At 48.5% G+C, this 22,715-nt stretch overlaps 1 protein-coding gene across 6 annotated transcripts in view; it reads left to right on the top strand.

Annotated features, from left to right (window-relative positions):
- tacc1 (transforming, acidic coiled-coil containing protein 1) overlaps positions 1 to 22,715 on the top strand; it is a 218,478-nt gene that overhangs the window by 66,628 nt on the left and 129,135 nt on the right. The gene's annotated exons all lie outside the window — the stretch shown is intronic.

Here is a 22,715-nt window from a genome sequence, read left to right as displayed (position 1 = left end):
GTTGTGGACAGAGTGTAGGCACTCAGCAAAGTGGTCACTTAATTAGTTTCTCTGATATTTACTCTCTTAGGGAGGCTGTGAATTTATTTGCTCACCTGCATCTTTTTTTTTAAACTATTAATGGGATGTTCATGACTTCTGTTGTAAGGACAGCTGCAAAATATCCGTCAATACCTCTTCCATTTCTCATTCCCCGTAAGTACTTCCCCAACCTCTTCCTCTAAGTGCCAATCTTCATCTTGAACTCCCTCGTCCTTTTTCTATCCTTTCTGAGGTTTTTGTGTTTCTCACTAGTTTACTCCTTTTATGTGCTCTTTTCCAAGTTAATGCCCTCCTTGTGGAGGGAAACAGGCATTACAGGCCGAAACCCCTCAACGAGACCGAAAGCCAGAATGCTAATCCAGTTGACGGGTCTCAAACCAAAACATAAATTGTCCATTTTCCCTCCACAGATGCTGCCCGACCTGCTGAGTTTCTCCAGCAGTTTGATTTTTGGCTCAAGATTCCAGCATCTGCAGCACCTGGTGTTCCAATCCATTTGTCCAGTTCATGTTCACTGATTCTCATTATTTTTTTCTTAATTCTCGTGAATTTGAAGAATTTATCCTTGAGCTACGTTTAGTTCATGATAATTTGTTTTGATCTATTTTGCTGCTCATTACAGTCTCCAAAGTGGCATATTCCCTAATGTACGGCCGCAGGAAACAATCCAGAATGCACTCTGTAACTTCACTCTCATGGCTGCCATCTGCCACCCACGTGAAGATTAAAGATACTCATGATTAATGCATTTCTGCTCCCATTGTTTTCTTGATATGCTGTGTGACTTCGTCTTGTGGGCCTGCACATTGTCTTCTTTCCCTTGCTATTTTTTTTATTCTGTACAAAGTGAACACAAAATCTTCTTCACTTAGACCATTTCACTCAAATTGCAGTTTTTTCCCTTCTCTTTCATATCCTGCCTAAAAGTCAAATGCCCTGAATACTGTGTTACCAGCTTTGATTGTTTTAGCGGGTCTCTGTCATTTATAACACATCGTTGCCATTTACCTGGTCTCGTGGTTAGGTCCTGGATTTTTTCTCAGCAACAGGTACATTCAAAGTGAGCTCCTAACTCACTTCCTACACTTTCCTTACATTAAATCTCTCCATTGGCTCTGTTTTCTTATTCCCCTTCTTTCATCTGCCTTACTCTTTGTCTTTTGTTTCTATCCTTGTATCCCTTCTCTCTAACCTGCCAAGGTACCTCCCCCTATATAGATAGCATCAAAACACAGGTTTTCCCAATCTCTCTGTTCATGTGACAATGATTAATCAATTACTGAATCTCTATTGTTCTATGCCCCCCTGAGGGTGATAGAGACCAGATTATTGGACGTATTTCGGGTAGGGACAGATAACTGTTTGAATGATTGGGGAATTGAGGGTTATGAGGGAATTGGTGCAGAAGAGGAGTTGAGACCAGCATCAACCATGAATAACGGGGCAGGTTTGAGGGGCTGGTGGCGTACTCCCGCTCCTGTTTGAGGGAGGGGCTGGTGGCGTACTCCCGCTCCTGTTTGAGGGAGGGGCTGGTGGCGTACTCCCGCTCCTGTTTGAGGGGCTGGTGGCGTACTCCCGCTCCTGTTTGAGGGGCTGGTGGCGTACTCCCGCTCCTGTTTGAGGGGCTGGTGGCGTACTCCCGCTCCTGTTTGAGGGGCTGGTGGCGTACTCCCGCTCCTGTTTGAGGGGCTGGTGGCGTACTCCCGCTCCTGTTTGAGGGGCTGGTGGCGTACTCCCGCTCCTGTTTGAGGGGCTGGTGGCGTACTCCCGCTCCTGTTTGAGGGGCTGGTGGCGTACTCCCGCTCCTGTTTGAGGGGCTGGCGGCGTACTCCCGCTCCTGTTTGAGGGGCTGGTGGCGTACTCCCGCTCCTGTTTGAGGGGCTGGCGGCGTACTCCCGCTCCTGTTTGAGGGGCTGGTGGCGTACTCCCGCTCCTGTTTGAGGGGCTGGTGGCGTACTCCCGCTCCTGTTTGAGGGAGGGGCTGGTGGCGTACTCCCGCTCCTGTTTGAGGGGCTGGTGGCGTACTCCCGCTCCTGTTTGAGGGGCTGGTGGCGTACTCCCGCTCCTGTTTGAGGGGCTGGTGGCGTACTCCCGCTCCTGTTTGAGGGAGGGGCTGGTGGCGTACTCCCGCTCCTGTTTGAGGGGCTGGTGGCGTACTCCCGCTCCTGTTTGAGGGGCTGGTGGCGTACTCCCGCTCCTGTTTGAGGGGCTGGTGGCGTACTCCCGCTCCTGTTTGAGGGAGGGGCTGGTGGCGTACTCCCGCTCCTGTTTGAGGGGCTGGTGGCGTACTCCCGCTCCTGTTTGAGGGGCTGGTGGCGTACTCCCGCTCCTGTTTGAGGGGCTGGTGGCGTACTCCCGCTCCTGTTTGAGGGGCTGGTGGCGTACTCCCGCTCCTGTTTGAGGGGCTGGTGGCGTACTCCCGCTCCTGTTTGAGGGGCTGGTGGCGTACTCCCGCTCCTGTTTGAGGGGCTGGTGGCGTACTCCCGCTCCTGTTTGAGGGAGGGGCTGGTGGCGTACTCCCGCTCCTGTTTGAGGGGCTGGTGGCGTACTCCCGCTCCTGTTTGAGGGGCTGGTGGCGTACTCCCGCTCCTGTTTGAGGGGCTGGTGGCGTACTCCCGCTCCTGTTTGAGGGGCTGGTGGCGTACTCCCGCTCCTGTTTGAGGGGCTGGTGGCGTACTCCCGCTCCTGTTTGAGGGGCTGGTGGCGTACTCCCGCTCCTGTTTGAGGGGCTGGTGGCGTACTCCCGCTCCTGTTTGAGGGAGGGGCTGGTGGCGTACTCCCGCTCCTGTTTGAGGGGCTGGTGGCGTACTCCCGCTCCTGTTTGAGGGAGGGGCTGGTGGCGTACTCCCGCTCCTGTTTGAGGGGCTGGTGGCGTACTCCCGCTCCTGTTTGAGGGGCTGGTGGCGTACTCCCGCTCCTGTTTGAGGGAGGGGCTGGTGGCGTACTCCCGCTCCTGTTTGAGGGGCTGGTGGCGTACTCCCGCTCCTGTTTGAGGGGCTGGCGGCGTACTCCCGCTCCTGTTTGAGGGGCTGGCGGCGTACTCCCGCTCCTGTTTGAGGGGCTGGCGGCGTACTCCCGCTCCTGTTTGAGGGGCTGGCGGCGTACTCCCGCTCCTGTTTGAGGGGCTGGCGGCGTACTCCCGCTCCTGTTTGAGGGGCTGGTGGCGTACTCCCGCTCCTGTTTGAGGGGCTGGCGGCGTACTCCCGCTCCTGTTTGAGGGGCTGGTGGCGTACTCCCGCTCCTGTTTGAGGGGCTGGTGGCGTACTCCCGCTCCTGTTTGAGGGGCTGGTGGCGTACTCCCGCTCCTGTTTGAGGGGCTGGTGGCGTACTCCCGCTCCTGTTTGAGGGGCTGGTGGCGTACTCCCGCTCCTGTTTGAGGGAGGGGCTGGTGGCGTACTCCCGCTCCTGTTTGAGGGGCTGGTGGCGTACTCCCGCTCCTGTTTGAGGGGCTGGTGGCGTACTCCCGCTCCTGTTTGAGGGGCTGGTGGCGTACTCCCGCTCCTGTTTGAGGGAGGGGCTGGTGGCGTACTCCCGCTCCTGTTTGAGGGGCTGGTGGCGTACTCCCGCTCCTGTTTGAGGGGCTGGTGGCGTACTCCCGCTCCTGTTTGAGGGGCTGGTGGCGTACTCCCGCTCCTGTTTGAGGGGCTGGTGGCGTACTCCCGCTCCTGTTTGAGGGGCTGGTGGCGTACTCCCGCTCCTGTTTGAGGGGCTGGTGGCGTACTCCCGCTCCTGTTTGAGGGGCTGGTGGCGTACTCCCGCTCCTGTTTGAGGGGCTGGTGGCGTACTCCCGCTCCTGTTTGAGGGAGGGGCTGGTGGCGTACTCCCGCTCCTGTTTGAGGGGCTGGTGGCGTACTCCCGCTCCTGTTTGAGGGGCTGGTGGCGTACTCCCGCTCCTGTTTGAGGGAGGGGCTGGTGGCGTACTCCCGCTCCTGTTTGAGGGGCTGGTGGCGTACTCCCGCTCCTGTTTGAGGGGCTGGTGGCGTACTCCCGCTCCTGTTTGAGGGGCTGGTGGCGTACTCCCGCTCCTGTTTGAGGGAGGGGCTGGTGGCGTACTCCCGCTCCTGTTTGAGGGGCTGGTGGCGTACTCCCGCTCCTGTTTGAGGGAGGGGCTGGTGGCGTACTCCCGCTCCTGTTTGAGGGGCTGGTGGCGTACTCCCGCTCCTGTTTGAGGGGCTGGTGGCGTACTCCCGCTCCTGTTTGAGGGAGGGGCTGGTGGCGTACTCCCGCTCCTGTTTGAGGGAGGGGCTGGTGGCGTACTCCCGCTCCTGTTTGAGGGGCTGGTGGCGTACTCCCGCTCCTGTTTGAGGGGCTGGTGGCGTACTCCCGCTCCTGTTTGAGGGAGGGGCTGGTGGCGTACTCCCGCTCCTGTTTGAGGGGCTGGTGGCGTACTCCCGCTCCTGTTTGAGGGGCTGGTGGCGTACTCCCGCTCCTGTTTGAGGGGCTGGTGGCGTACTCCCGCTCCTGTTTGAGGGGCTGGTGGCGTACTCCCGCTCCTGTTTGAGGGGCTGGTGGCGTACTCCCGCTCCTGTTTGAGGGGCTGGCGGCGTACTCCCGCTCCTGTTTGAGGGGCTGGTGGCGTACTCCCGCTCCTGTTTGAGGGGCTGGTGGCGTACTCCCGCTCCTGTTTGAGGGAGGGGCTGGTGGCGTACTCCCGCTCCTGTTTGAGGGGCTGGTGGCGTACTCCCGCTCCTGTTTGAGGGGCTGGTGGCGTACTCCCGCTCCTGTTTGAGAGGCTGGTGGCGTACTCCCGCTCCTGTTTGAGGGAGGGGCTGGTGGCGTACTCCCGCTCCTGTTTGAGGGGCTGGTGGCGTACTCCCGCTCCTGTTTGAGGGGCTGGTGGCGTACTCCCGCTCCTGTTTGAGGGGCTGGTGGCGTACTCCCGCTCCTGTTTGAGGGAGGGGCTGGTGGCGTACTCCCGCTCCTGTTTGAGGGGCTGGTGGCGTACTCCCGCTCCTGTTTGAGGGGCTGGTGGCGTACTCCCGCTCCTGTTTGAGGGGCTGGTGGCGTACTCCCGCTCCTGTTTGAGGGGCTGGTGGCGTACTCCCGCTCCTGTTTGAGGGGCTGGTGGCGTACTCCCGCTCCTGTTTGAGGGGCTGGTGGCGTACTCCCGCTCCTGTTTGAGGGGCTGGCGGCGTACTCCCGCTCCTGTTTGAGGGGCTGGCGGCGTACTCCCGCTCCTGTTTGAGGGGCTGGCGGCGTACTCCCGCTCCTGTTTGAGGGGCTGGTGGCGTACTCCCGCTCCTGTTTGAGGGAGGAGCTGGTGGCGTACTCCCGCTCCTGTTTGAGGGGCTGGTGGCGTACTCCCGCTCCTGTTTGAGGGGCTGGCGGCGTACTCCCGCTCCTGTTTGAGGGGCTGGTGGCATACTAAGATGGCTGTTTACATTCAATCTGTTGTGCAAGTGAGGAACTTGCTCTCTCAGCATCTGGATCAGTCCTGTTACTGATCAGCTTTGCTTAGCTGTCTCACTCTCTACTCCAACAAGATTCATAGTTGGTTTCTTGACTGTGATGCAGTGATAGACCTGTTTAAAATATCTTACAAGCAGAAGCCTGTATCTCCTTGGGCAAAGCCTCAGAACCATAGATAACAGCAAATTTTTTCAAGTGTTTTTTCCTCAGAATTTTTTTTGTTTATGATAGGCTGCTTGAAGATGAAACCAAATATAATTTCAGAATACTGTACTTGCATCACATAGGAATTTGGAGAAACAACGAATTAACTTTTATTGAATATAATGTGTTTAATTGCATAATGGTGCTGATGCTTTGCTATAGTTCAACCAAGTTTAAAATATTTTGTTAATGATTTTCGTTTGTACTCAGTGTCTGAGGCTTCTCTCTTAAGTGTCCAACAATAATTCGCCAACATTGATGGATTTCAGATGTCCTGGTATCTTTTCTCCATGACCGCAATGTCCTGGTTAAACCTTTCACCATGCCCGTCACTAACAGCACCGAGATTTGCAGGGAAGAAGTCTAAATGGGAATGCAGAAAATGAATCTTTAGTGACATGTTGCATTTCGTGGTTTTATGTTTGAAGCATGCTTCCAACCAGCTGCATGTAGTTCGGTGCTCTGTAGATGCCGAGAAAAATTTCAACAACTTCCTTGAATACCTCCATGTGATTTTCTCCGGTCCCACTAGAAATTCTTCAAATCGCCTGTCATTGATGACCTGTTTGATTTGTGGACCAACAAAAATGTTTCCTTAACCTTTGCACCAGTTATTCTGGGAAGCACCTGAATCAAATATCAAAATCCTTCACAGAAATGTTTGTGCCTGGTGACAGCAAATTCCATCCTTACAGTCCTGAACCCAGTAATTATTACTAAAACCTGTCCTGCCATGCAGCAGCCTAAGCATGCCCAAGCATGCCTGGACAAGGAAGGAAACTTTCCAGCTCACATTGCAGGCAACATTTTAATTGACTTGAATTATGAATTGAAATAATAAGCATAAGTTTATTTTAAAAATGGTGCATGATAGGGAAATTTCATGGTGATTTTCATGATCAGTAGCCCAAAATTCATAAGGTACACCTAAAGGTATTCAGGAAACAAAATCTTGGTTGTCCAGTGTAATTTGTCTCCACTCTAGTTCTGAGGTGGCGGCTCTGTTCTACAAGATGGGACCGGAGGGTCCTGGTGTGTTAGGTGTGAGGGTTCATTTGAGAGATAATACCCTCCTACACAGGGCTTCTGTATACCTCTTGACACATGAGCTCGAGGCTCTTGCACCATCCAAATGCAGTGATTCCCTGGAATCAGTGGGAATGTGGTGCAGGGACTTTGAGGTCAGGAAGTATCTATGAAGGGAAAACAAGCCTTTACCTGTTTTCCTTTTTACTACTTGACACACTGAGTGATTTGTCTGGATGGCTCCCTGCCTTCCATAGATAACGCCTGACGTGCAGAGTTCACCCGCCCTTTTGTGCGTGGTTCTCCAGATTTCCAGCGTCCGGGTAAACTCTTGTGGCCCCGTGAATCCTTTCAGCGATCTCATTCTGAGTTGTTAAGGAAGTGGCAGCTGTGACGACACACACGCAGTACATTCTCCAAACACTGTAACTCTCATTGTACTCTTACCTTCTGCGTGCTTAACAATCTGTCTGGATGGCCTGCAGCCGCACACTACTCACCGTATCCTGGTACATGTACCAATGATAAACCAATTCCAGTCATTGACCCCTTTCTGCCTGAAGTACGTGTGAAGGTGGTCTTTACACTAAACACTAAAGGCAAAGATCTTTTACCTTGCAATATCAATAAGCTCGAGTGGATGCAGAGAAAACTCACACAGATGTTGCCCTGAACTCGAGGACCTGAGTTATAGGGATAGGTTGGATAGCTTAGGACCTTATTCCCCAGAGTGCAAGAAGATGAGGGGGAGATCTTATAGAGGTATACAAACTTATGAGGGGATAGTGCATGCAAGCCCCCTCCCCCCAGGGTTGAATGATCGTAGCTTTAAGGTAAAAGGTCAAATGTTTAAGAGGAACCTGAGGGGAAACTTCACTTAGAGGGTGGTGTGAATTTAGAATAAACTGTTGAGGAAGTAAGGTTTAAGAGAAGTTTGGTAGTTGGATAGAGGGACATGGAGGGCTGTGGTCTGGGTGAAGGTTGATAGTTCTAGGCAAAAACACCACACTAGGAGGGCCTAGGGCCTTGTTTCCGTGCTGTAGTGCTCTGTGACTCCGTGACCAATCCGAGCCACAGTTTAACACTGTCACCCTGCTTGCCCCTGACAGGAAAGACCCATAGTGAATCCAGTAACAATTAGACATGTGGTTGGTAAATGTAAACTACAGACTAGGCAGAAAGACTTGGGCTGAATGGCCTTCAGCTGATCCTATATTCCAAGAGTCAAGATCTGATATGATTTTCCCTTGTAACTAAAAGCTCTGCTCAGTATAATGAAAAATTCCTTGCTATTTCACCTCCGAGTCTCTCCTCTGTTAATCAAGAGATGAACAGCTGAAGTCAGAAGTTTACATATGCTTAGGTTGAAGTCATTAAAATTCATTGTTTAACCACTCCACAGATTTCATATCAGCAGACTATAGTTTTGGCAAGACATTGAGGACATCTACTTTGTACATGACATGAGTAATTCTTCCAACAATTGTTTACAGATAGATTATTTCACTTTTAATTGACTATATCACATTTCCAGTGGGTCAGAAGTTTACAAACAAAATCAAAAGAAATCAGCCAAGACCTCAGAAAAAAAGTTGTGAATCTCCACAAGTCTGGTTCATCCTTGAGAGCAATTTCCAAATGCCTGAAGGTACCACGTTCATCTGTACAAACAGTAGTACGCAAGTATAAACACCATGGAACCACACGGCTGTCATACCGCTCAGGAAGGAGACGCCTTCTGTCTCCTAGAGATGAACGTCCTTCGGCATGAAAAGTGCAAATCAATCCCAGAACAACAGCAAAGTACCTTGAGAAGATGTTGGAGGAAACAGGTAGACAAGTATCTATATCCACTGTTCTGATACGCATCAGGCAACAATGAATATAGAATTAAGTCAGGTTTTGTATAAACAAATAAACAATTTATTAAACTCTGCTCAACAAAAATGAGAAGTAAACAAACAACTAACTTGACCGCAAGTCAACTGCTATACGGCAACCCTGGAACAGTCTTAAAGTGGTAAATGCGAACACAGTCTTAAAGTGGTAAATGCAAAAGTCCAAATGATTTATACAGTCAATTAGGAGAGATTTTCCTGAAATAACGAATTCCTCGACAATGTGATGTTACTGCTGTTCCCAGCCGAAATATGCCTTGTCTGAAGGATTCACGACGAAGGAAATAAAAATGGCTTAAAGCAATTGACCTTTTTCTTGGTGAATGAACATTGCACAACCCTTTCTACTCTTACAGGTAGGGGTTATCTCAGATGCAGGTCACTATTTCCTCAATGAAGATTCAATAAGGTCGATCCTGTATTAAACCACCGACGACACCAACTTTACTCAATCCTTTAGGTTCCTGTACTTCAGTAAAGTCTTCACTCTCCAATACTCAGACTTTAAACTTAAATCAAAAATACATTAAACAAACTGGCAAAGCTGCTGGCACAACGATTCTGTACCTTACAATAGAAAGTAAAACGAAACTGTGTCATGAGACAAATACGCAGCATAACGGAGTAACTGATGAATTACACGATGACTCAACACAAACTGACCTGCGTCAGAGCAGGCTTTCCTGTTTTATACTCGTTGGAACAGGTGTCACGTGACCTCCCACTGGCAGGAAAATTACATCATGTGACCTCACACTGGCGGGAAATTACATCACCCCACCATCACAAGACCATTACATCATGCTCACCAGATACTCCATTACATCATGGTCAATAGACAGTCACAAGATACCCACGGGGTATGTAACACCACAGTAAAACGAGTCCTATATCAACATAATCTGAAAGGCTGCTCAGCAAGGAAGAAGCCACTGCGCCAAAACAGCCATAAAAAAGCCAGACTACAGTTTGCAAGTGCACATGGGGACAAAGATCTTACTTTTTGGGGAAATGTTCTGGTCTGATGAAACAAAAATTGAACTGTTTGACCATAATGACCATCGTTATGTTTGGAGGGTAAAGGGTGAGGCTTGCAAATGGAAGAATATCCCAGCCATGAAGCATGGGGGTGGCAGCATCATGTTGTGGGGGTGCTTTGCTGCAGGAGGGACTGGTGCACTTCACACAATAGATGGCATCATGAGGAAGGAAAATTATGTGGATATATTGAAGCAACATCTCAAGACATCAGCCAGGAAGTTAAAGCTCGGTCGCAAATGGGTCTTCCAAATGGACAATGACCCCAAGCATACCTCCAAAGTTGTGGCAAAATTGCTTAAGCTCAATAAAGTCAAGGTATTGGAGTGGTCATCACAAAGCCCTGACCTCAATCCGATAGGAAATTTGTGGGCAGAACTAAAAAAGTGTGCAGAGGCCTATAAACCTGATTCAGTTACACCAGTTCTGTCTGGAGGAATGAAACAAGATTCCAGCAACTTATTGTGAGAAACTTGTAGAAGGCTACCCAAAACGTTTGACCCAAGTTAAACAATTTAAAGGCAATGCTACCAAATACTAACAAAGTATATGTAAACTTCTAACCCACTGGGAAAGTGATGAAAGAAATAAAAGCTGAAATAAATCATTATTTCTACTGTTATTCTGACATTTCACATTCTTAAAATAAAGTAACGATCCTTACTGTCCTAAGACAGGGGATGTTTTCTAGGATTAAATGTCAGGAATTGTGAAAAACTGAGTTTAAATGTACTTGGCTAAGGTGTTATGTAAACTTTTGGCTTCAACTGTATTTTGAAGACTACAGGTTTGCTTTGGCATTTTGTCTGATGAGTTGGAAGTTGTGTGTTTGGAAGGAAGTCCCTGACACACGCCTTTGAGGCACTTCAAGGACTTGTCCTAGCAGTATTTTGCACTAATGTGACAGAAGTACATGCTTGGGGTGGGAGTAAAATCAGGAGCTGATGTAACTGGGTAAAAGTTCTCAAGCTCAGGATGTTCTGTAATGTTTGAGTTTCTCAGTGTTTTTACCAGCTAAAATACTATATCTGACTATTAGTTCAAGGCAAGGACAAATGTACAAGGAATAACATCTTAGAGAAGAATTGTTAGGAGACAGAAAAGTAGAACTTACGTTTTATGAAGGAAGCAGGGCAAATTAATCAAATTAAAGATCTTAAAAGGAAGAGGGGTGGAACTTGGCAGTGATCTCTCTCAGGTGGCCCTTTGGTGGAAGTTGTGCAGCTGGCTGTTTAAGAATATAGACGAGAGGCCATTCAGCCCCTCAAGATTGTGCACTGCAAGCTAAATCACTACCTTTGCCCCATTTATCCCAGTCCCTTTGTTTAACAAATAGTACATTTCCAGCACTTCCTTTCTTTCAGTGGACAGGATTTGCTCTGGTATTTTCTCACTCAGCCTGGGTGAGGTTCACCAAACAGAGTCGGATCTATAAACACTTTCTTTAGAAAAGTAACTTTATTGTATGACTGCCAGTTTCTGAGCACAAAAGGCTTCATCAAAGCTTCCAGTTAGTTTGTTTTTGAGTTGTTTAGCCTTGGCTGAGGCTGCTCCTGTTCCTGTGGACTCTCAGAACTTAATAAAATTATTTAGTAACAATAGCAGTAAAACACAGGGCTCAAATACTTGCTAATGTGTTGAGTCCGAAGAGTGGAGCGATCTTGGCTAGAGTTGTCTTTAGCTATGTGTTAGCAAGTGAGGACTGGAAGTGCTGGGCATAGGAAAGGCCTTGACACCTGCCAACGTCCCAGCTGCAGTGCTCCTGAATGAGTCTGACTTCCGACCAGCAGTTTCAGTACTGCTCTTTGGCAGTCTCAGCATCCAGTCCAGCTCAGAGGTGACTGGGGAGGCTGGTATAGGACTGGCAGTCTCTAACCTGACTGAAGCAACACGCACAACAAGCTGGAGGAGCTCAGCAGGTCGGGCAGCATCCGTGGAAATGAACAGTTAACGTCTCTGGCCGAGACCCTTCGTCAGGACTGAAGAGGGAGAGGGCAGGGGCCCTATAAAGAAGGTGGGGGGAGGGGGGGGGAAGGAGAAGGCCGGTAGGTGCCAGGTGAAAAACAAGTAAAGGGAAAGATTCAAGGGATGAGGGAGGGGAAGCAGGGAGGGGATAGGCAGGAAAGGTGAAGAAGGAATGCAAGGGGAAAGCACTGTGGGTAGTAGGAGGAGGTGGAACCATGAGGAAGGTGTTAGGCAGCTGGAGGAGGAGGCAGAGTGAAACTGGGATGGGGGAAGACCAAACCCAGGTTGGAGGAGCAACACCTCATATACCATCTTGGTAGTCTCCAGCCCCTTGGTATGAACATCGAATTCTCCAACTTCCGGTAATTCCCTCTCTTTCCCTTCCCCCATCCCAGCTTCACACTGCCTCCTCTCCCAGCTTCCTATCACCTCCCTCATGGTTCCGCCTCCTTCTACAACCATAGTGCTTTCCCCTTACATTCCTTCTTCACCTTTCCTGCCTATCCCCTCTCTGCTTCCCCTCCCTCACCCCTTTATCTTTCCCCTTACTGGTTTTTCACCTGGCACCTACCAGTCTTTTCCTTCCCACCCTCCCCTCACCTTCTTTATAGGGCCCCTGCCCTCTCCCTCTTCAGTCCTGACGAAGGGTCTCGGCCTGTAACATTGACTGTTCATTTCCACGGATGCTGCCTGACCTGCTGAGTTCCTCCAGCGTGTTGTGCGTGTTGCTTTGACCCCAGCATCTGCAGTGTATTTAGTGTGTCTAACCTGGTTGAGGTGGGAATGGGGAGAGTTTAGGATGTTCTGTGCTCTTTCCAATATGCTGTGTGCTCCTGTTCGACAGTTTTAAAGCACACAATTCTTGCCCGCCATTTGGAGCAGTTACAGGCAAGGATTCCTGTCAATCTGTGAGGATATTATGATTTTTTGAGGTCATCCTTGAAAATTTTTCTCTGGCCTTGTGAATTCTCTTCCAGTGGAGGTCAGAGTAAGTGGCCAGTTTGTGAATCTAGTATAATTTGGATTATTATTGTCACATATATCAGGGTACATTAAGAAATATCAACTTAGTTTTGCAGTCCACCCACACAGATCATTTCATCACATTGAGTTAATAGAAAGGGAAACAATAACCATGCCGGGTAAAGTGTTACAGAGAACGTTGAGTGCAAGTAAACAAGAATGAGAAAAGCCATAATGTGGTCCAGAGTCCATCCTTTCATAGGATTGTTCTGTTGTCTTATAACCGTGGGTGATAGGCAGGATAGAGGTTTCTCGTTGGGGATGTGAGGGATGTGATCTGTCCATTGGAGCAGTTTGAGTTGATCAGTGTGCTGGGAATGTTGGCTGGGATGGGCTGCTGGCGTTAGTTCTTCAGGAGACCAGGAAAACATGATCAGGAGTAGGCCATTCAGCCCCTCGTCTGCTCCACCATTCATGGTTCTCTATGCTCGTCTCAACTCCTCTCCAGTATCAGTTTACCGTAGCCCTGGATTTCTTGATCTTTCAAACAATTATGTATCTCCAGCTCATATATATTGAAAGATTCGACCTCCACCACTTCGGGGGGGGGGGGGGGGGCGGTGTGGCTGCAGAGAATTCCAGTGATTCGTTACCCTCAGAAACAAACTTCAGTTTGAAAAGATCTGCACTTTACCTTGGAGCTGCGTCCCCTCTTTGTGATTCTGCCACTAGTGAAACATCCCAATAGCTACCCTATCAAGACACCTCACGATCTTGTATGTTTGAATAAGGTCACCCCTCATTCTTCCGAGCTCCGAGGAACACAGACACAAACTCTCCAGTCTGTGTTGAAAGGCCAAGCATGCCATGCCAGGAACTACCCTGGTGAATCTCCTGCGGACTGCTTCAAATGCCTCTAATATCCTCTCTTGGGTAAGGGAACCAACAATGTGCATAGTGTGGTCTCAGCAACGCCCTGTACAACCAGAACAAAACCTCCTTGTTCGTTGCTCCCAACCCCTTTGCAATAAAGGCTACCATGCCATGTACTATCTTACCTGGTTGTAGAGTTCTACTGTGTTGAATCAGGCCCTTCAGCCCATTGGGCTCATGCTGTTCTTTTTACCCTAGGACTGTGCTCTTTGATGCCTGTCCTGTTGAGGTATCTGTCTAAATGTGGTATTCGTATGTGAATCCACCTTCTCCTTTGAGAGTGCATTCCAGATATCAGCCATTACCCTGTGTTTAATAAAAACACAATTACCCTGTCCTATCTATTTTTAAACTTCTTCCTCTCATATTAAACCTATACTGTCTCGTTGGGCCTGTTTGCCAACTTTCTGTAATTCATGTAATGGAACACCTAGAGCCTTCTGCAACTCAGTTGCAATCTCTCTCCACGTTGATAACAATCAGCCATTTGTTCCCTTCTGCTGCAGTCCATGACCCGACACTTCCCCATCTTAAACCCTATTGGCCAGGTTTTCACCCAATAACTCAATCTATTGACTGTTTATCCTGTTGTAGAATTACAAAGTCCTGATCAGAGCATACCCTTGTATGATTAACGATTTTGGAAATCTTGCATTTTTTGTTCTTCCTCCAGGATATTAATGCAAATAGTGAACAGGTGAGAGCCAAGAACTGATCCACAAGTTTAACGCACTCCAGACTGAAAAAGGTCTCATTTATTCTATCTCCATTTTCAATATGGTGACCACAGTTCCACACAAAATAGTGTTCTATCCATTCTAACACATTCCCTCAAATATCTTGGGCTTATAGTTTATGCATTGGCCTCTCATATAGCACTTTCTCAGATGCCTTCTGGAAATCTAAATACACTACTTCTACAGGTTCCCCTGTATCAACTCTCCCTAGCATGTCCTCAAGGAATTCAAGCAAAGTTTTCAAACATGGATTACCTTCCGTAAAATCATATTGAGCAGGTTTGATTATATCTAGATCAGTTATTTTCTTTTTGATCCTTGGCTCTACCATCTTGTCAACGACAGATGTGAAACTAACCGGCCTTTCGTTCCCCACTTTCTAAAACCCTCCTTTTATGAACAGAGGAGTCACATTGACCGTTTTCCAATTGACTGGTAACCTTGCAGAGTTTCACCAGTTTTAGAGAACCTCAACCAATGGGTCCAATATCTCTGTAGTCATTTCCTTTAAAACCCTTGGTTTGAGTTCATCAGGTCCTGGTGACACGTCTGCCTTCAGTCGCCGAGTTTCTTGTTGTAATTGGGATCTTGACAGATTTTCCATGTCAGCGCACATAAAATTGCTGGGGGAACTCAGCAGGTCAGGCAGCACATATGGAAATGAATAGATAGTCGATGCTTCAGGCCTAGACCTTTCATCAGGACTGATTCCTCCATGTTATTTGTGGTTAGCCTCATCAGCAACAATGATGAAATGGTTTCCAGGGAGGAGGTAGAGCAGTTTGTGGACCGGTGTAAACACTCAATGTGACTAAGACTAAAGGGGTGATTGTGAACTTCAGGAAGGTGCAGGGTTGACCACTCCCTACTACGCATCAATGGCTTCTCGGTGGAGCGAGTCAGGAGTACCGAGTTTCTTGAGGTGCACAGATGCTTTCCCCTGCTCCCTCAACCTCTTTAGGCAAGCCAGCGCAGCAGTGCCTCCACTCACTGAGGAGGCTGAGGCAAGTGAGGATTTCTCCTTCCCCCCCCCCCCCCCCATTCCACGACATTCTGCTGAAGCACCACCGAAAGTGTCCAGGCCAGCTGCATCACTGGTACAGGGATTGCAACAGATAGTGAGGATCACTGAAAGCATCACTGGGTCTCTGACCCACCACTCCCCCATTCAGGAGATATGTCAGAAGCACTGTATATGCATTGTCAAAGACCCCTCTCATCCTTCCTGCAGTCTCTTAGATGGCCCGCTGTAAGGCACAAGGTACCACAGCATACAAGGGGTGATTGATAAGTTCGTGGCCTAAGGTAGAAAGAGTCAATTTTAGAAAGCCTAGCACATTTATTTTTCAACATAGTCCCCTCCTACATTTACACACTTAGTCCAGCGGTCGTGGAGCATATGGATCTTGGACCTCCAGAAAGTGTCCACAGCAGGGGTGATTGATAAGTTTGTGGCCTAAGGTAGGAGATGAGTTATACAGCTCTCGTTACAAGCACGTGCAGGTCAACTCTTTTAGGATGATGCAGAAAGTTTGAAGTTAATAACTCATCTCCTTTTATGTTAGGCCACAAACTTATCAATCACCCTGCTGCGTAATTAATTGATGAGAGGACTAGCATATAAAATCAAGGATGTAATGCTGAGGCTGTATAAGGCATTGCTCAGACCACATTTGGAGAATTCTGAGCCGTGCATCTATGAAAGGATGTGCTGGTTTACTAAGAGTGAAAGGGTTAACGTATGAGGAGTGTTTGATGGCTCTGGGCCTGTACTCGCTGGAATTCAGAAGAAGAGCAGGGGAAGGGGCGAGGATCTCATTGTAACCAACTGAAAGGTCTAGACAGAATGGAAGCCAGCCAGTGGTGTAATGGCATCTGGTCTGGTCTTCGAGGACCGTGGTCCCTGGTTCAAATCCATCCGGCTTCTTGCACGCTTTCCAACCGTGCTGCGTTGAGCATTGAGCGAGCAACCTGGCCTCATAAAAACCAGACAAACGCTGAAGAAATGGCAAGGTTGCAGCCTGATGTGCCACAAGGCACGGGAGGAACTCAATGGATAGAGTGGAACTGAGAGGATGTTTCCGATAATGGGAGAATCTAGGACCGGGGGTGGGGGGGACGACCGTCTCTGAATACAAGGACGATCCTTTAGAACAGAGGTGAGGAGGAATTTACTTAGCTAGATGATGGTGAATCTGTGGAATTCATTGTCACAGACAGCTGTGAAGGCCAAGTTGTTGGATATATTTAAACTGGAAGTTCATAGGTTCTTGATTAGTAGGGGGCGTGTCAACAGTTACAGAGAGCAGGTAAGAGAATGAGTTTAAGAGGGGTAATAAATCAGCCATGACCGAATGATAGGACTTGATGGTCAGAATGACTTAAATCTGCTCCTGTGTCTTATGATCTGTCTGATTCCGGAGAGCAAAAAGAATTGAGTGAGGGTTACTCTTTGTGAGTTTAAAAACTTGCGTATTTTTTTGTGGAGTTTTATCTTGTACCTGGAGGGGTTCTCAGTTGGGCAGCAGAGGCACCAGATATGATGGATGCATCGTAACGATTTGAAAACGAAGCTGTGATCTCATCCATCTAGGTACGTCTCAGGACCCACCTACTGAGAAAATATTGTGTAGGCAGTCGATACGAGTCAGTTCACTAGGGAGGGGCAGTAAAGAAAAGGTTATGTCAAGATCACTTCTTCCCATAGAGCCTTTGTAGGGGCCTCGCAATAGTGCTTTTGTAGGAGATGTTTTGAAACCAACAATGAATCATAGGGAACAATATGGTGCCTTTATTGGCTGTGCCATTGAGTATAAGAGTAGGAAAGTCATTTTGCAGCTGTGTAAAACTTTGGTTAGGCTGCTCTGGAAGTGTATCGTGGAGTTGTGGTCAGCCCATTACAGGAAGAGTTTGGAAAGGGTTCTGCAGTGACCAAGATGCTCGCTGGATGAGAGGCGGTGAGTAATAAGAGGCCGGACTAATTTGGGTTGTTTTCACTGTAATGCCAGAGGCTGATGGTTAGAATAAGATGGAAATTTATAAAACTACGAGAGGGTGGACAGTCAGGATCTTTTCCCAGGGAAAAAATTTCATGCACTAGATGACATGCATTTAATGTGAGGGAATGGAAAAAGTTTAAAGATGTCTGGGACAAGTATTTTTATAAAACGTTGGGTGCCTGGAATAGGCTGTCAGGGGTTGTGTTGGGAGCAGATCTGATAGTGGTGTATAAGAGGCTTTCAGACACATGAATGTGCAGGGTATGGAGGAATCCGGATCATGGACAGGCAGAACAGGCCTAGTTTAATTTGTCATGGTGTTCAGCACAGATACTGAGGGCCAAAGGACAATATCGGAACTTCCCAAAAGTTCCCCAACCAGTGAGTTACTTTTACAGTTGGTGAAATATGCCAGGAAATTTTAATACTTGAGACTCCGAGTCCATTCTCGTTGTCCACCGCCTTGTGGAAAACAGGGCCTCGGTGGGTACCTGGGTCCCACCTACTGAAGCGTCTCAGCCTGTAATATCGATGTTCATAGATACTGCCTGGTTTGCTGAGTCCCTCCAACACATTGTGTGGGTTACCTCCTGGGATGCTGCACCCCGACCATGAAGATTTCCTGCAGTGTGTTCTTAGCAGAATCACCTTCCCTGCGGCACAAGACAGGTGTCACCTTTGAACCCGTGCAATGGCTTGGTGAAGTGAAAACCCCAGGGAGTTTGGGGATATCTACTGAGGCCAGGAGTGAAATGTTAAACCTAACAACAGCCTTCAGTAACCCTCAGGGCGGATGCAGTCTCCTGTTTGACAGCACTCTGTCTGCCTTCCTACACGTCCCTGATTGCTAAACTCTCCACTGCTGGTGACCTTGTCTTTTGACATTTCTGACACAGGCGAGGCTGTTCGGCCCATCGATTCCTACTTGGCTCTCAGAGGAGCAATCCCCTTGGTCATGTTCCCCTTTTCTGTGAGTTATTTACAGCAGGAGATAGTATAGCTGACTTCTGGATGGGGGAGGAAGTGGAGCAGCTGTGGAAAACTCAGGCACCCCCAGACGGAACGTGCCAGCTCCACACAGACAGCATCTGAGGCCAGGATCAAATCTACGTTTCACCCTCATGACAATTTTGAGTTTCCCCTCCCCCAATCCTCAAGACCGCCCTCCTTGACGTTTTCCAAATGTTCACCCTGTGGTCAAGTTCCCTGCCGTGTTTGACGGAACAGGCCGTAACCCAGCGACATAACTTCCAGAAGAAGTTTGGGGTGTGTCTGCTGCACTGGGAGAGAACCTGCTCAAAGACATCCAGGCAAATCTGTCAACAGGTAGACCGTTTCAAAAAATTTAACGTGATGCAGAATCTGATTACACGCCTCAGGGGTAAGAACTTTACTTAGCCACAAAGCCCATGGATAATTCAAGAGATAAGGGAAAGTAAGGTCAAAATGGACCCTGGTGCCTGAGAATGATGCAGAAAATAGAAGGCGACATGGGCAGAAAACTAGACTGGATTTGTTCAGGTGCAAGGATGGTGTCTGCAACACCGGGTTCACCCGACCCCAAAACAATTTGCAATCAGATAATGCCTTGTTTTGAAAGCGTACACCAACCTCTCCAGCAGTACGTCCAGAGTTGCACGTTGGCCAGGTGAAGTGCAGGAGGAGGTCATGTACTCGTGATGGGGGAAGGGCATCAGACCCTGGAAATCTCTCTTAGAGGCAGCTATGGGACAGCATTGTAAAAGGTAGCAAATTCTCATCGGTTTGTATGGCTCCATATGGTATAGCAGTAAGGAAGGGACTTACACAGTCAGAACGTTAAATCTTAGTAAACGCAAAGTACACTGCAGATGCTGTAGGTCAAATCAAGACATACAAACAAGCTGGAGGAACTCAGCAGGTCGGACAGCATCTGTGGAAACAAAATCTTGTTAAATCTTAGTGGTAGGATTGGCCTGATATAATATTGCTACTTGTACCATTGCCTGGAGATGGAGGGGAAAGTTGGCACTGTGTGTGTGTGTGTGTGTGTGCGTGTGTGGTATGCGCGCGCCCACCTCCAATTCCCCGTCCCCACTCAACATTCTCTGCAGGTGGAGCTCGTCTCACTGAGGAATAATCAGTGAGGCTAGTTCTCAGAGAAAAAAAAGGCTGTTATCATTGACAGACTAAACAACAAAGCTACAGAAATCATTACCTTCGAAGCGTGCCGGTGGCAGATGCTGTGAGCGGTATGTGAATGTCAGAAGGGAGACGCTTCAGTTCCTGGCTTGCTGGTGATGGCGGGTCAGCGCGCTCCTGGTGACCGTCACATAGCAGCCGCGCTCTCTGCCTGGGGAGGCCAGGCTCCTCAGTCGGGTGGACGACTGATGCGATGTCTGACTGGTGACCTCACTGATGCTGAGCAGAGGTCAGGCACCCTGGCAAGAAATCTAATGTTGCAACAATTGCAATTTCATCTGGAAATAATGATGTTAGTTTGTTCACCTTTTTATAGGTATATTGAATCATGAGGGGCATAGAGCTGTAGACTCATAGTGTTACAGTACAGAAGCAGGCCCTTTGGCCCATTCTAGTCAATGCCAAACTGATCTTCTGCCTTTTCCATCCCATCTACCTACACCTGGACCATGGGTCTCCACTCTCCTCTCATCCATGTATTGATCCAAACCTCCCTTACATGTTACAGCTGAGGCCACATCCACCAATTCTAATGGAAACCTCATTCACACACTTGCACCATCGTCTGACTCCTCCCCCTCAAATTTCCCTTAAATGTTTCACACCACACAAAACCTTTCATTCTAGTCTCGCCCAACCTAGGGGAGAAAGCCTGCGTACACATACCTGAGCTATACCCCTCATTATTTTGTATACCTCTGTGCAATCTCCCTTAGCCCCCTGTGCTCCTGGGAATAAAGCCCTAACCTATTCAACCTTACCCTATTACTCATGTCTTCTTGACCTGGCCGCGTCTGTGTAAATTTTCCCCTCACCCTTCCAAGCTTATTGAAAGCGTACAAACAGAGTGATCATAAACTGAGTGAATGTTCACAGTGTTTTTCCAGGAAAGGTACTTAAGAGCCAGAGGGCATATGTTGAAGGTGAAAGGGGAAAGATTTAAAGGGCAATTGAGGGGCAACTTCTTTATGTAGAGGGCGGTGTGCATATGGAACGAGCTGCTGGAAAAAGTGGGTTGAGGCAGGTACCCAACAAGATTTATAGAACTCTTTCACAGGTACATAGGTAAGAAAGGTTTGGGCAAAATAGGATTAGCTTAGATGAGCATTTTGGACAGTATGGATGAGTTGGGCTGAAGGGCCTGTTTGATACAGTGTGGAATATATGACACTCTAATGGCTTGCATTATCTGCTTGGTGTAAAAATGCTTGTAGAAAGCACTCATACAATTCCCTACCCTGTACTCCATCTGCCACATCTTTGCCCATTCTCCTAAATCTACCTAGGTCCTTCTGGGCACCTGTATACAAAGAAGGTGTAAAATCATACTTGCAAGGGATTGTAAAGTCAACACTTAACAGCGTTAAGTATGGAAAGCAGATCTGGATCGAGGGCTTTGTGGTCCCCTGAGTAGAGGACTCTCAAGTGAAAGAGAGTGGGATGTGTCAGGTATTTGAGGAAATCTAGTGTTGAATCTGGGACATGACCTCACCAAAAACTCACGTGGGCGGCGTTAGAGGGGTGAAGAAAGTGGCAAACCCTGGCTTCCAACCCAGGGTTTTAAAGAGGTAGGTGAGGACATCACAGATGCCCTACTGATTTGGGAAACCTTTCACTTAGATTGAAAAACTGCACGGACGATTCTGCCACTTCAGGAGGATGGGAGGGGAAGCTTTGGAAAATGACACCCGAACGTTTCTTAATCAGTTTCAGGTTACCGTGGGTGGGCTGGAAAGTGGAGATGAGGTTTCAAATTGAATCAGCCGTGATCATGTTGAATGCTGATGGACCACAAGCTTCTCGGGAGGAGATCATTAGCTCTAGCAAGCCCTGTAACATCTCCCTCGTTCATCTTGGAGGCGTGGAGGGATGGTGATTAGACAGAGATTTGGGCTGGGTTGTTAAGAACGAATATAACCATCTGCAAGAAGTAAAAGATAAAAAGGCATCGATCAGGTGGATAAGTAAGAAACTATGTCTAAGACCAGGGAGCATGGATTTAAGGTGAGGAACCAACAGTTTAGAGAGGATCTGATGAAGAGTTTTGCCTGAGGAGATAGTGAAGGCAGACCCACTCACAGCATTTAAGAAGCAGCTGGCGGCAACTTAATCATTTACTGGCACTGCACTTTTCAGAAGCTTCTACACTTTATTCTGCATTGTTATTTTTACCTTGTTCTATCTCAATGTAGTGTGTAATGATTTTATACCGTATGCAAGTCAAGTGTTTCAGTCTTGGCTATTCACAGCCACACACTTACCGCAGCCAATTAAATGACCGACCAGGCCATCAGAGCGTGCAGAGGAAACTTGCAGTGTCACAGTGCAAACTAAACACACACACACACACACACACACACCTACCTACCTACCTGGAGGAACTCAGCAGGCCAGGCAGCATCTATGGAGAAGAGTATAGACAAGGATTCAGGCTGAGGCTGCTCATCAGGACTTTGTGTGTGTAGCTGCTTCTAATCATTGTGTTTGCCAGCCAGCATTTACCCCTTCTCCTCGTCTAACTGCACCCCCCTCCCAGCCCTCACTGAAGGAGGGTTGATAGATAGTACAGGCAAGTAGGCGCAGTACAATTTTGCTGTTGCCCGACGGCCCAAGACAACTTGGATCTGGTTTGTTCTGTGGAAACCATTGAGGCACAGTACAGTAAATTCTGCCCTGGGTGTGTGAGTAGGACTTTGAACGCACAGTGACCGAGTGGTGGTCCCTCCACTGTTGATTTTACCAGATCCGGCTGGGGGAGAGCCGGCCTGATAAAATCATGAGGGGATCCAGCAAGTTGGATGCGCGCAATCGTTTTCCCTGGACAGAAGTTAAAATTAGAGGGCCTCGGTTTAAGGTAAAATTTAAAGGGGAGTGTGAGGGTCAGCTTGATAAATTGGGTGGCGAGTATGTACAAAGGCAAATGGGATGAGTTCAGGTAGGCAACGTGGTCGGCACGGAGGCGTTGGGCCGAAGAGCTCGCTCCTGTGCACGGACTCTGGGGGAAACACACGCACTTGAGGCCACAGGCGTCTCAGTTCTGCGCGGCACCGTCGCTGGAAATACCTCAACATTAAACATTTAATTTCAATTAAGATGCCGCGATGTATTCGGGTCCTTCCCGCTCAGGGAAGCTGTGAAAATAATCACAAGGAACGTTTCATCCGAGTCACTTGTGCGGGGTTGGAGGCAAAAACATGGTGTTTTGGGGGAGCAGGGAGTGGGTGGGTCGGGGACAGAGTCTTGAGGATTTCTGAAAGGAACTGGGTGGGATTGGAGAAAAAATGACAAGGGTTATTGGTGAAAGGCGATGGGATAGGAGG

Source organism: Hypanus sabinus, chromosome 1 (genome assembly GCF_030144855.1).
Source record: "Hypanus sabinus isolate sHypSab1 chromosome 1, sHypSab1.hap1, whole genome shotgun sequence".
NCBI classification, from domain to species: Eukaryota; Metazoa; Chordata; class Chondrichthyes; order Myliobatiformes; family Dasyatidae; genus Hypanus; species Hypanus sabinus.
Note: the sequence above shows the minus strand (reverse complement) of the source record. Positions and strands in the feature narration are given on the sequence as shown.